Source organism: Apium graveolens, chromosome 7 (genome assembly GCF_009905375.1).
Source record: "Apium graveolens cultivar Ventura chromosome 7, ASM990537v1, whole genome shotgun sequence".
Classification (NCBI taxonomy): Eukaryota; Viridiplantae; Streptophyta; class Magnoliopsida; order Apiales; family Apiaceae; genus Apium; species Apium graveolens.
Window position 1 is genome coordinate 38,632,053 of NC_133653.1, and position 15,069 is coordinate 38,647,121.

Consider the following 15,069-nt stretch of genomic DNA (forward strand, 5'->3'; position numbering starts at 1 on the left):
CATCAACTGCAGCTTATTTCATTATTTTTCTTTGATATTCACTATTTGTTAAACAAAGATCATAAAGTACTGGAGAAGTGACTGTGTAAGGTTGTAATTTATGGTTCAATATCTTAGTTTACTAATCAACATTCTGCTCCTGGAAAGGTTTTAACTAGCTGAAGCTACTAGATTCTTGAGAGGCCTAATCTAGGTATTGTACGTAGCAGTTAGTAATGATCAACCTGTTGATGATCACGACTTGAATTTGGCGTGTATCCATTTCAACTTTAATGATTCTCAACTTAATTGATCGTGTATACTGCTTCTGTCGTAACTTCCTAGTTTGATTTTTACATTTTTTTGTCTGCTTGGTGTATGTGTATGTGTTTGGTTTGGATTTTTTCACAAAGAAAACTTTTTGATCCAAATACTTTTGCTGCCTGTATGTGCTTAATTTTTTTAACTAAATCATATGTGGTCAAGTTAAGGTGAAGAATATGTTGCATATGCATCGACACAATGCAGTATCTCTTAATGTCTTAGAGTTCTGATGAACCTTGCATATTGTTGCTTTATATTTAAAAGGCTTTTTTCTCTTTCTTGGTCTTAAATGATCTGTAGATAACACATAAAAACACATTCACAGACACCTTCATCTTGATTTTTCTTAGTTGTAGCTAAGTCCTTTGGTATAATATCCGAGCCTTCAAAAATCGAAAGTATGTGACCTCTTACCAAAATTTTACCACCTATTCAATATCTTGACATCAAATTTATGTAAAATCTGATTGAGTTGGTTGGAGAGCCTGGAAGTGGAGCATTATTCACACCATTAACAGGTGGATGATATTCTAAAACTGACTGCTTGAAAAGTGGATGGTGCAATCAGGTGCACCAAGTCAAGTAGAAATCGTTAAGGCATTGCCAGGAACTAGAGATAGTATGATAACCGCAATCACAAACACAAGTTTTCAATTGTACTAGGATGATGACACAAGCCTTGTTTGATGGATTTCCTGTTGGCAGTGGATTTGATTAAATTTTCACCTTATAACAAAGCCAATGATTTTGCTAAAATAGATGGAGCTTTTGCTATATTTTAGTACCAAAAAGTGAATTTTAACCAAACTTGTTTCAAATTTATCTAGCTTGTCTCTGATAGCCAATGATAACCCTCTATCTTCCCTCCTTTTTTGCCAAATCTGGAAAGAATTTGAAGCTCACAAAATGTTTTAGCCAGGCTAGCGAGAGATCCGTATGATGTAGCTTAAGAGACGAATAATCATGGTTTCTTGTGAAGTCAGATTGTTTGTCATTGGCTTCAGTAACCTTTAAAAGTAGGCGACCTCTGATCAAAATTTTATTACCTCTAATTGAGTATATTAATAAAATTACATGCTTCCCGGTAGATTTCTATATACTATGATCGATATCGATCTCCTTTTTTCATGCTCAGGCCCTTTCTATAATTTAGTACTCTGTATCCCTCTATCCCCTGTTACAGGAACATAAGTTTGCTATCTGGTAATGGTATTCAATATACAGAGACTTTTTCTAACGATAACGTTCAGTCTCATATGTGTTTGCTATTCGACTATAAACAAAGTAAACTTGTCTACTAATTTGCCGCTAGGATCAAATTTAAGCTGTTCGAAAATCTGGATGACACTGTTCAAATTTCAGTTTTGATCCTACGGTAACATACACTTAGATTTGACACCTTGAATTAAATGAATTGTCAAGATCATGGATTAAATAACATCATACTCCTAAACTGACTTGATCAGTAAGCATCCTACCTGTCTAATATTCATGTATAGGTTCAACAATCACAGGTTTTTTCTTTAGTTTTTTTTTTAAATAAAAAGCTTTTCATTAAAAAAAATTCAATTCTACTGGTATATTATCCCAGCAGAAATGCGACCAGGAGATTAACAAGCCGAGCTAGCCAACCAATTTAGCCGCCTCGTTCCTGGATTGTTTAACAAAAGATGCAGAAACATTTGAAAGAGATTCATCATATGGAATCTTATACAGTCTTGAATGATCAGACTAAAACGGGGATAGTAATCACAAGTTATTAAGGCTGTTGTCAAAAAATTTAATGTAAATACAATGTTTTTAATTAATCTACAATTATAAATATAACTGAATGTTAATATTAATTTCTATAGAAAATATTCTAATAACAGTATGCACTTACATTGGAAATAACAGTACAGAAAAAACATTTCTTGAAATATTATAATGAAAAAGAGAATATAGATATAGAAAATTTAACAAGAAACTTAGAACAAGGCTAGAAAAATAAAGAAGAAGAAAATTGGTACAGTTTTTTTTCGTTTATAGATGGAAAGATTATCATGAACTCATAGTTTCTTTTAATGCGAGGAAGATGCACCTGCCACTCATTGATCATACTGATAACATTTCAGGGACCATTTGGTTTCCACCACTTGTTGGCTATTTGGCTTAACCTGTTTGATCTTCCAAGTCATTTGCTGCAGACAAAACATAGTAACTGTCAGATAGGTACTCGTCTGGAGGTAACCGTGTTTTGCTATATATTCAAAACACCACTGCTGCAAACCTGCTTCACTAAACCTGCTTGACTTTGTAACGTCAATTGCTAGAACTCCCCGTTGATAAATATTCACCACCAATACTTCACCACTGCTGAATTTTCTCTTCCTAGTTGTACAACCATGATTTTCAATTTTCTCATATTCAACATCCTCCTAGTTATCGTATTTGGAACCTTAACATCATTTTCAAGCAATGTCACTGATGAAAAAGCTTTGTTTTCTTTCAAGTCTTCAATAACAGATGACCCAAATGCTGCACTAGACTCATGGAACAGTTCTATCCAATTCTGTCATTGGACAGGGGTTACATGTAGCCGCAGACGACAGAGGGTAACGGTACTTGACCTCTCCTCACTACACTTGGCGGGAACACTGTCACCTCATATTGGAAACCTCTCCTTTCTCAGGGAAATTTACCTCACTGAAAACAGATTTCATGGCCCAATCCCAAATGAAATTGGTCGACTGTTTCGCCTCCAATCTCTTAATCTGAACTCCAATTCTTTTCAGGGTGTATTTCCTGTCAATTTGAGTCATTGTGTAGAAATTATAAACATCACTGTGGGTTCCAACAATCTTGAAGGGGAACTACCCATTGATTTTTCTTCTTGGACTAAGCTTGATGGGTTTGATCTTTCAAGAAATCAATTTACCGGATCAATTCCACCGTCGATAGGGAATATATCATCTCTCCGTATTCTTTATCTATACTATAATAATCTAGTGGGGAGGATACCTTTTGAACTTTCTCATCTTGCAAAATTGGAGATTCTTAGTTTGGAAGCTAACAGATTGTCGGGTATGGTTCCCGTACAACTTTACAACAATTCATTCCTCTATAGCTTCGGTCTTTCCGTGAATGAGCTAGAAGGAACGCTTCCAACAGATTTGGGTTTCACCCTTCCTAAGCTGCAAGACTTCACTGTTGGTGGAAACAGATTTTCAGGCCCAATTCCACTATCAATAGTTAATGCATCCAATTTGGTTCGTTTTATAATCTTGGAAAACAATATTAGCGGGCCTATACCAAATAATTTGGATAGCCTTTCTAATATTGAATTGCTAAGTTTGGGTCAGAATCCGCTGGGAGACAATATGCAGCCAGGTGACTTGAGCTTCTTCAATTCTTTGGTCAATTGCACGCATCTAAAGATATTGGGCTTAGATGAGAGTAATTTAAGAGGACAGCTCCCAATTTCAATTGTAAATCTATCGACCACGGAGGTTCTGTATCTGTACGGAAACCACATATACGGAAGCATACCCCGTGATATCGGAAAACTTAAGAACATGAGAGGGCTTTCATTGTTTGGAAACTTATTAAGTGGGACCATTCCAGAATCGATTGGAGAGCAATCAAAATTAGGACAACTAGATTTTAGTGAAAACAACATTTTAGGATCAATTCCAACTTCCATTGGAAACATTACTCAATTAGTTGACCTCTATTTAGGGAGTAATATGCTCCAAGGTAGCCTCCCTACTCAATTGTTTAACATCTCAACCTTAGAGCATTTGCACCTTTCTCATAACAAGCTTAGCGGTGTAATACCGGATGAAATTGGGTTTTCTTCCCATTGTATATACCTTAATTTGTCCAACAATCTATTCACTGGTGCACTTCCATTCAACATGGGTAGCTTGAAACAATTGGATAAACTTGATCTTTCATATAACAAACTCACTGGAGATCTACTTGCTACCTTTGATGGATGGTTGATGTTGGAGCAGTTGTATATGGAAGGAAACCATTTTCAAGGTAAAATTCCATTATCTTTCAAAGCTTTGAGAAATCTTGCAATTTTAGATCTTTCAAACAATAATATCTCTGGGAGTATTCCAAGTTTTTTTGATGGGATTCAAATAATATTTCTCAACTTGTCGCACAACAAGCTTGGAGGACAAGTGTCAAAAAAAGGTCTTTTTTCCAACATTAGTGCTTTTTCAATCATTGGAAATTCGGAGCTTTGTGGAGGTATCCAGGCATTAAATTTGTCTGCTTGTCCCGTAAAAGTATCGAGGAATGAAAAAAAAAACATTTTCCTCCAAATTGATACTCATCCTGGTTATTGTACCCCTCAGTATCATGTTAGCATGTCTTGCTTTGATTTTTTATCGACGTCGAAGTTCAAAGAAATTGAATGAAGCCATTCCAGTATTAAAGGATAGTCAATACCCTAAACTTTCATACCAAGACCTTTTACTTGCTACAAATGGGTTTTCTCCAAACAAATTGCTCGGCGAAGGAAGATACGGTTCTGTTTACAAAGGAGTTCTCGAACCAGGGGAACATATAGTTGTCGTGAAGGTACTAAAAGTTGAAGTACGTGGAGCCAACAAGAGTTTTTTGGCAGAATGTGAAACATTGAGGAACATTCGTCATCGAAATCTTACCAAGATCATCACAGCATGTTCTAGCATTGATCATAAGGGAAATGACTTCAAGGCCTTGGTTTTTGAGTTCATGACTAATGGGAGTTTGGACAGCTGGTTGCATCCAAGTCCTAATCATCATGAAGGGCATGAAAGAAATTTAAATATACTCCAAAGACTAAATATTGCTATTGATATTGCACTAGGACTGGATTACCTACATCATCATAGTCATGCAAGTATTATTCATTGCGACATAAAGCCAAGTAATATTCTTCTTGATGAGGATTTTATTGCTCATATTGGGGATTTTGGTCTTGCGAGGTTCTGTTTTGCCACTACAAGTGACATCAATCAAGCACAATTGAGTTCAACTGGTATACGTGGTACAATTGGATATGTTCCTCCAGGTGACTTTTCATATTGTTTCTTTTATTAATATTGAGTACTTCTTTAACTATCCCCTTAAAACGTTTATCATATATTTATTGAAGATTTGAAGTGTCGGATTTTTTTACATAGATCATATGTTAAAGTTATTTTTTGCCAATTTCATAAACCTTTTTTTGTGCAGAGTATGGAATGGGTGGGGAGGTATCTACAGAGGGAGATGTATATAGTTATGGAATTCTTCTACTAGAAATATTTTCCGGGAAGAGGCCTACAAGCAGCTTATTACTGGACAATGGCAAGGATCTTCATGACTATGTGAGGAAGGCACTCCCACAAAGAGTGATGGACATTGTTGATCCAAAGATTGTACTAGATCAAGAAGAACATGGTTTAAATGTAAATCAATCATATAGCAGGGAAATGGAGATATGCCTAACATCAATATTTGAAGTGGGGATATTATGTTCCGAACAGACTCCGGCAAAACGCATTGACATTAGTGTTGCGATTAAGTTGTTACATGTTGCAAGAGAAAAACTTGTGCAATGCATTACTGGGTGAGAGTGATGAAGATGTATTTTACCTTTGTGTTTTCCATATTTCTATCCTCTTATTTTCGTATGTTTAACTATCTTATGTTTGTTAGTTTAACAGTACATTGTTGAAACCTTGCTCAATAAATTATAAGTTTGTTTCCTTTTTACACATGCCAAGACATGCTATCATTCATTTTTCTTCTCTTCTTTTCTTGCGAAAACATCACCCTTCATGATTTCCAACCTTATTTTACTGCACTAAAGAAGCGGAAAAAACATGTGTTCTGTGTTTATGGTACTGTATTATGAATGGAGATCTAAGTACAAATGGATTTTATTATAGGTATTTCTTATTTGAATTATTTGTCACTTTGACATTCTTATTAGTTGTGGCTGGCCAGCTGGGATGATTACTTTGGACAAAGCCTTTAACCGGATGTTTGATTTGTCATGTTGTCTAGATTGATTCTGACTGTAGTGTGCACCTACCTTGCTCTCTACAAGAGTGGAGTGAGTTCCTTACTCTAGCATCTCCTCGTCCTGTAAAGCCGATATTGGGCACAGTTTTTATTTTTTTTGCATCAGTCTGTCTAAAACTATTTCTACTCGCGTGGTCACACTCAACATCAAAAGCATTATTGGGCAATAAATGACATCAACTAAACTTATTTCATTATTTGTCTTTGATATTCACTATTTAGTAAACAGAAATTGAAAATTACTGGAGAATTGACTGTGTAAATTTGTGATTTATGGTTCAATATCTTAATTTACTAATCTACATTCTGCTCCTGGAAAGGTTTTAATTAGCGGAAGCTACTAGATTCTTGAGAGGCCTAATCAAGGTATTGTACGTAGCAGTTAGTAATGATCAGTCTGTTGATGATCACGAGTTGAATTTGGTGTGTATCCATTTCAACTTTAATGATTCTCAACTTAATTGATCGTGTGTACTGTTACTGTCCTAACTTCCTAGTTTGATTTTTACATTTTTTCGTCTACTTGGTGTATATATATTTGATTTGGATTTTTTCACAAAGATACCTTTTTGATCCAAATACTTTTGCTTCCTGTTTGTGCTTAATTTTATTTAACTGATTCATATGTGGTTAAGTTAAGGTGAAATATATGTTGCATATGTATCGACACAATGCAGTATCTCTTAATATGCATTAAATATGCACTATCACCTTAAAGCAAAGCTAAAATAGATGGAGCTATTGCTATATTTAGTCCAAAAAGTGAATTTTAGTTCAAAAATAGCATTATGTCTCCAATGCATGGCTCTACTCTCTAAATTTAACAAACTTGTTTCAAATTTACCAAACTTCTCTCCAATGGCCAATGATATCCATATTTTATCTATTTCCCTCTCCTTTTTATGAAATCTAAAAAGAGTTTGGAGCTCACAAAATGTTTTAGTCTTGCTATTAAGATATCTGAAAGATGTAGCTTGAGAGAAGAATTATCTTGCTATCTTGTGAAATAATACATCAAGATGAATTGCTATAAAATGTAGCTAGCTTCAGATGAATGCTAAAAAGTTCATTTACCAATACTAGCTACATTTTTCCATACATTGTTTGGCTAGCAGTTTTTACTGCGGTTTAATATAGTTATATTTATTTTGAACAAAAATCCTGCGCTAGATCATGACATGTGAAGAGAAGATTGCTTATAAGGTAACAAAGATATAATCATAAAATTTCAGTTACAGTAATCTCTGCAGGAGCAACTGCTATCTTCAAAATGGTAGAACAAATTCCTATCTTTAATTATAATCCTTCGTTCATGATATTTTGTTATTAATTAACTTGGTGTATGTGTGACAACTGTTACATCATACATGGAGTACTTAACTTTCTTACTATTCTTCGATAGGAGATCCTTCTGATGTATGTATCAAGGAAAAGCACTTGCTGTTCGAATTGGTGGATCAGTTTATTCATCTATAATTAGTGTTTTGTAGCTGCCTTGATATCTAGTGCAGGTGGAATTGGTGGTGGAGGGCAATTTATACCAATACTGAGTATAATTTCTGGTTTTGACCTTAAAACTCTTGGATTCTTACCTGAAATCTTATATGTATATTAAGTGTATAATATGTAAAATTGAGAAAAATGCAAACACACAGTACATGCACGTCCAAGACTTGCTGTTTTTTGATAACTCTCAACAAAGATATAAAGACTTACAGGAGTTAAACTGCTAAAAAATAGGAACAGAAAAGGAAACCACCTGGAGCACTACTATCACTATACTCAATCCTATAAAAACTCAACTGCTAGCACAACTAAGTCTCACACGACTAGTTCAATAACTAATACTTTCAGACAAACTAAAATATATAATTTATTAACAACAAAATCAGATTAAAAGCTAACATTCTCCCCCTTAATCTGAATTATGTTAGACCAGATTCTTGACTCCCAACAAGCTCCGCATTCTTTCAAACTTCACTGTTACTAACAGGGCCTTAGTCAGGACATCTGCTCTTTGTCCCTCACTACTAATGTGTTTGATGACAATCTCTCCACGTTCCACGCACTGCCTGATAAAATGATATCGTATGTCGATATGTTTGCTGCGTCCGTGAAATACCGGATTCTTGGCCAAGTCTATAGCTGATTTATTGTCAATGTAGATAATCACATGACCAATGCTTTTACCTGTTATCTGGCACAAGACATTTCGAAGCCAAATACCTTGGCATGCCGTTGCTGTGCCTGCCATAAACTCCGCCTCACACGAGGATAAGGCCACACATCTTTGTTTTTGAGACACCCAAGTAATCATACTCTCATTGAGGTAAAACACCATACCTCTCGTACTCTTCCTATCATCCACATTTCCTGCCAAGTCACTATCTGAGAATCCAGTTAACAAGTGGTTTCCGCTGCCCTTTGAATATACCAGCCCATAGTGAATTGTCCCTTTTATGTATCTGAGTATACGCTTTACAGCATCCAAGTGCAGCACTGTAGGTTGCTCCATATACTACTAACCATTCCCACAGCGTAAGAAATGTATGGTCTAGTATGGACCAAGTATCTCAAGCACCCCACTAAACTCTTATAATCTGCGGCATTCACCCTTTTTCCACCTTCATCTTTACTGATCTGCACACTTGGATCAATGGGATACTTTGAGATATTGCAGCTCGCCATGCCAGCTCTTTCAAGGACCTTTTTCGCATTTCCAGCTTGCTTGAGTTCTATGAACCCTCTACCCTGTTGAACTTCAATTCCCAAGTAAAAGCTTAATTCTCCCAGGTCGGTCATTTCAAACACGCTGCTCATCTGCTTCTTGAAGGTTTTAATTACTGACGTGTTCGAGCCAGTGATCAAAAGATCGTCGACATATACTCGAACAATAAGAACATCGTCCCCTTCCTTTTTCGTATAAACAGCATGTTCATACGGACACCTTGTAAATCCCAAGCTTTGCAGGGACTTGTTTAACTTTGCATACTAAGCACGAGGTGCTTGTATTAGGCCGTACAACGCCTTTGCTAGCTTGTAAACGAGGTGTTATTTTCCCTTTCTTTCAAAACCTTCCGGCTGGCTTACATAAATTTCTTCGTATATTTCCCCGTTCAAGAAGGCTGTCTTTACATCTAGATGGTGCACTTTCCAGCTGTTCCAAGCAGCTAAGGCCAACAGGAGGCGGACTGTCTCTATGCGAGTAACCGGAGCAAAAATTTTGTCGAAATCAACCCCTTGTTCTTGAACATAACCTTTGGCGATGAGTCTTGCCTTATATTTTACAATCTCACCATCTGTATCTCGTTTAAGTTTATATATCCATTTAAGACCAATAGCTTTGTGTCCCTTCGGAAGTTCAGTCAAGTGCCAAGTATTATTCTTTTCTATGGATTCCATTTCTCGCACCATAGCCTTTTTCCATTCCACCTCTTTACTGGCTTGTCTGTAATTTGTAGGCTCGTCAACTCCCATTAAAAGAAGCTCCTCTTCCAATTCTATAGACTCTGTGTAGTTATAAATATCTGTCACAGCTCTAAACCTTCTTGGTGGTTCACTACCATCATAATTCTCACTGCTGACTTCTGTTTATAAAGGACTTTGCACTGGCGTAGTCACTGGCGTAGAGCTCTGGTTGTAATCATTATCTGTGTTTGTCTCACCATCTGATTCTTAATTAACTTCATTCTCTGTACTTGTCTCACCATCTGATTCTTGTGTAACTTTTTCCCCTGCCTTTTGTATTTCAGGAACTACAAATGAATATGATTCTATATCACCATGGCGTGCTTCTTCTTTATCACTCCACACGCACTTCTTATCCTCTTCAAAGACGACATCTCTGCTGACACAAACTTTATTTCTCACTGGGTCATAGAGGCTATAAGCCTTGGTCCCAGGCTCTTTTCCCAGATTCACAACCTTTATGCTTCTGTCATCCAATTTACTCATTTGACAACTTGGTATCCTCATGTGCACAATGCATCCAAATACACGAATTTGTTCAATATTTGGTTTTTCTTTGAACCATGCTTCGTAAAAAGTTTTTTCGGACAATGCACGTGCCTACAGCATGCCTAATAGCTTCTCCCCATAACTTTGAGGGCAGCTTCATCTCTTTCAAGCAACTACGCGCCATCTCAACCACAGTTCTGTTGCGTCTTTCAACGATTCCATTCTGTTGTGGAGAATATGGTGCAGTATAGTGTCTCTCAATCCCATTTTCTTCACAGTAATACTTGAATTTGTTTGAGCAAAATTCACCCCCATGATCACTCCTAAAAACTTTTATTTTCTTCCCTGGCTTGTTCCCAACCATAACACAAAAGCTCTTAAATGCACTGAGGGCCTCATCTTTGCTCTTTAACATATATACCCACATATATCTACTGTAATCGTCAACAAGTAAGAAGAAGTACCTGTTTCCAGAAGCTATTTCTGGCGAAATAGGTCCACAGAGATCTCCATGGACCAAGTCCAACACATGAGTTACACTGTAGTTACTCTGAGATGGAAATTGCTTCCTCGTTTGTTTTGCCATCAGACAACCATCACAAATATTATTAGATATTTCAATTCTTGGAAAGCCTTTAACCATGTGCTCTTTAGACATCAACCTCATAGCCTTGTAATTAACATGTCCAAGACGCAAATGCCACAACCTCCCAATGTTATCTGAACTTGACAACAAACATCCCGGTTTCACAGTTTCAATCAACAATTTATATAGCCTGTTTGGAGACCTCTTGACTTTCATGAGCAACTTTTCACTATTATCAAAGACCCATAAGTAATCACCCTTCAGAACTACTATGTTTCCCCTTTCAGACATTTGCCCCAAGCTGATAATATTACTACAAAGACTTGGAATATAATATACCTCATGTAAGATACGTTCCTCCCCATTCTTGCACCTGAGAGTGATTGAACCTTTTCCTTTGATTTGCACCGTCGAGCCATCTCCAAAGCGTACCAAGCCAGTGATTTCTTCATTCAGTTCAGAAAACTTCAACTTATACCCGTCATATGATTACTTGCACCATTATCAAAATACCATAGATTGGACTCCGCTTGTTTTTTATCACAATTAGTCGAGAGTGCATGCATTACCTGTTTTTCGTTAGGTAGCATTACATCTCCTTCTTCTTTGTCACGTTTGGCCAATAACAAAGCCGGTTCTTCGTCCTCCACCTGTGTAATATTCACCTCCTGCCTTTGCTCTATGTGCTTCTTTGGTTTTCTACACTCGGCTGCGAAGTGTCCATATATCCCACAATTATAACACTGAATTCTGCTTTTGTCTCGAGCTCCTCTTCTTCTCTGGCTTCCTCTTGTTTCATTTTCGTTTCTGTTCGCTCGTCTCTGCCACTCCTCCTTGGTAAGCAACAACTTCTTGTCTTCACTTTCTCTACTGATCCATTCTTCTTTGGTAAGGAGTAGTTGACTCCCATTTGCTTCAGTTTTTCCTTTCAATCTTTCTTCATGTGCTTTCAGAGAAGCAACCGCTTCCTCCACCGTCATCTTGTTCAAGTCCCCGAATTGTTCAATAGTGGATGTGATCTGAAGATATTTTGTTGGCACTGATCTAAGTAATTTTTTTACTACATAAGATTCAGACACTTCTTCTCCCAATACCCTTATATTGGTTACCAGCCCATTCAACCTTATACAGAAGTCATCTACTAGCTCACCTTCTTTCATACTAAGTGATTCAAAATCTGCCTTCATTGTTTGTATCATGGCCGCCTTGACACGATCAGCTCCTTGACACATTGTTTTGAGTGCATCCCATGCCTCCTTGGAGGTCTTTTTTGCTGCGAGAGAGAGCAACATTTCTTCTGGAATAGCTTGGTATATCATGGCCAACGCTATCTTATCCACTCTCTCCTCGATTGCTTCCTTGGGATCGCTAGGTTCCACAGCATCCCACACCCCATGCGCCTGTATGAAAACCATCATTTTCATCTCCCAAGCTGTGTAATTCTCCTTTGTCAGCGTTGGGTAATTGAGTCCAAACGAGCCATTCTTCACTTTGTTTGTCTCCGATATTGTCATCTTTGGCATATACTTTGGCATTCACCTTGCACCAGGCTTTGATACCAAATCTTGGATTCTTACCTGCAATCTTACATGTATATTAAGTGTATAATATGTAAAACTGAGAAATATGCAAACACACAGTACATGCACGTCCAAGACTTGCTGTTTTTTTATAACTCTCAACAAAGATATAAAGACTTACAGGAGTTAAACTGCTAGAAAATAGGAACAGAAAAGGAAACCACCTGGAGCACTACTATCACTATACTCAATCCTATAAAAACTCAACTGCTAGCACGACTAAGTCTCACACGACTAGTTCAATAACTAATACTTTTAGACAAACTAAAACATATAATTTATTAACAGCAAAATTCAGATTAAAAGCTAACGAAAACAACCTCAAGTTTATCAGCTTTTATGTTCACATGAGGTTCGATGGCTAATGTTTTGTACAACATTATAATCTAGAGTTCAAATGCCGAGGGAAAGAAGGGATTGATTGACTATGATATAGCCCAATTATCAGAGCCATGCATGTTACTAGGGGTGAGTATTGTAGTTATTTTGAACTGTGTCATCCCGGAGTGGCTTATTACTATTCTGTTTGATATTTTTCTTGCTTAGTCTAGCTTTAAGATATGTAATGCAGGAGTAATGTTTTGGAATTTAGAATCTGAAGATGCAAGATTAAAAAAGTGTGATGGCGAGAGAAGTAATAGTGAGAGTGAAGGAAATCGTGAGTGTGTTTTTGAGCCTCTTTTGGACAAGCAAGAAAAGGGTGAAATGGCTGCTATTCCATTGATTAAGATTGGGATCTTGATTATGATCTGGTTTTCTTTTGTTGAAATTACTAATGCATTTCTAGACTATCCAGAATTTTCTTATGTAATAAATAAGATCTAGATATGGATGTATGTTTATAAATAAAACTATTCTAGAGAGTCTTTATAGTTCCCAGAATGAAATATAAATAGTCATACGTACTTAACCTATTCTATGGATATGGAATAGTAATATTGATTGAATGGTTTGTTCTGTTACATGTTCTCTGAATATATACAGATGATAATTAAACTGACTTCCTACATATTTGCAGAGATAATGATAAACTTCTTATCAGCTAAACTAACATATCTTTATCTACTACAACAATAACGAACAAATATTTATCAACTAAATATACATCATACTTAGGCTCTATTATCCCCCTCAAGATCGGCATCGTGTCCACGAGGGCGAGCTTGCATAACTGTGAGTGAAAAGAAGACTGAGAGAGCGGTTTTGTCAAAGAGTCAGCAACTTGTTCTGTGGAGCTAATGTGAGAGACATCAACTGCTCCTCGCTGAACTTGATCTCGAACAAAGTGAAAATCTATACCAATGTGTTTCATTCGACTGTGAAATACTGGATTTCTGCATAAGTAAGTTGCACCTACATTGTCACAGTAAATTTGGGGAACTGAAGATTGTGGTAGGCACAGTTCTTTAAGCAGATTAGTAAGCCAATTCGCTTCAGCTAGTGCAGTGGCAACAGCTCGATATTCTGCTTCAGTAGATGAGCGTGCCACTGTACGTTATTTGCGAGAAGACCAAGTAATAGGTGTACCTCCGTAATAAGCAATATACCCAGTTGTGGAGGTTCTATCTAGTATGTCTCCGGCCCAATCAACATCGGAATAAACATGCAATTTAGAACCAAGTTTGGAGCTAATATTTAGACCACACATACTGGTTGCTTTGAGATATCCTAAAATGCGTTTGGTAGCCTGCTAGTGAGCTCGTTGTGGTGAGTGCATGAATTATGACAATTTATTCACTGCAAAGGCAAGGTCAGGCCTGGTAAACAATAGATATTGCAGCTTTCCAATCAGCCGACGATAACCAGTTATGTCAACAACTAACTCATGTGGAGAAATTGTTAGAGAGATGGATGAGCTCATTGGGGTAGAAGCACCATTACATTCCAACATTTTGTACTCCTGCAAAATGTCATGAATATATTTGGTTTGAGTCAGCACCATACCTGTTGAATGACGAAGGGCCTCAACTCCAAGAAAAAATCCCAATGGTCCAAAGTCCTTAATAGAGAAACGACAGGCTAGAGCTTGAATGATTTGTTGAACAATACGAGAACAACAACCCATGACAATAATGTCATCCACATACACCAATACATAAGTTGTAAAACCACTTTTAGTGAAAATGAACAATGATGCATCTGAATGCGAATTATGGAACCCAAAATGCAGCAGAAATTTTTTTAACTCAATATGCCACGCACGTGAGGCTTGGCGTAATCCATAAATTATTTTGCTGAGTTTACAAACGTAAGATGATCATTGAGGATCAACAAAGCCCGGTGGTTGTATCATATACAACTCTTCGTCCAGATGACCTTGTAAAAAGGCATTATTTACGTCTAATTGATGAATGGGCCAACCTTTTTAAACTGCAATAGTTAACACCAGTCGGATAGTAGCTGGTTTAATGACATGACTAAATGTGTCCTTAAAATCAATTCCTGGGCGTTGAGTAAAACCTTTAGCAACTAAGCAGGCTTTGTATCTTTCAATCGAGCCATCTGATTTATATTTGATCTTAAATAACCACTTGCAATCAACCATATTCTTAGAGAAATCCATTAGAACAAGTGACCAAGTGTTATTGCGAATCAGTG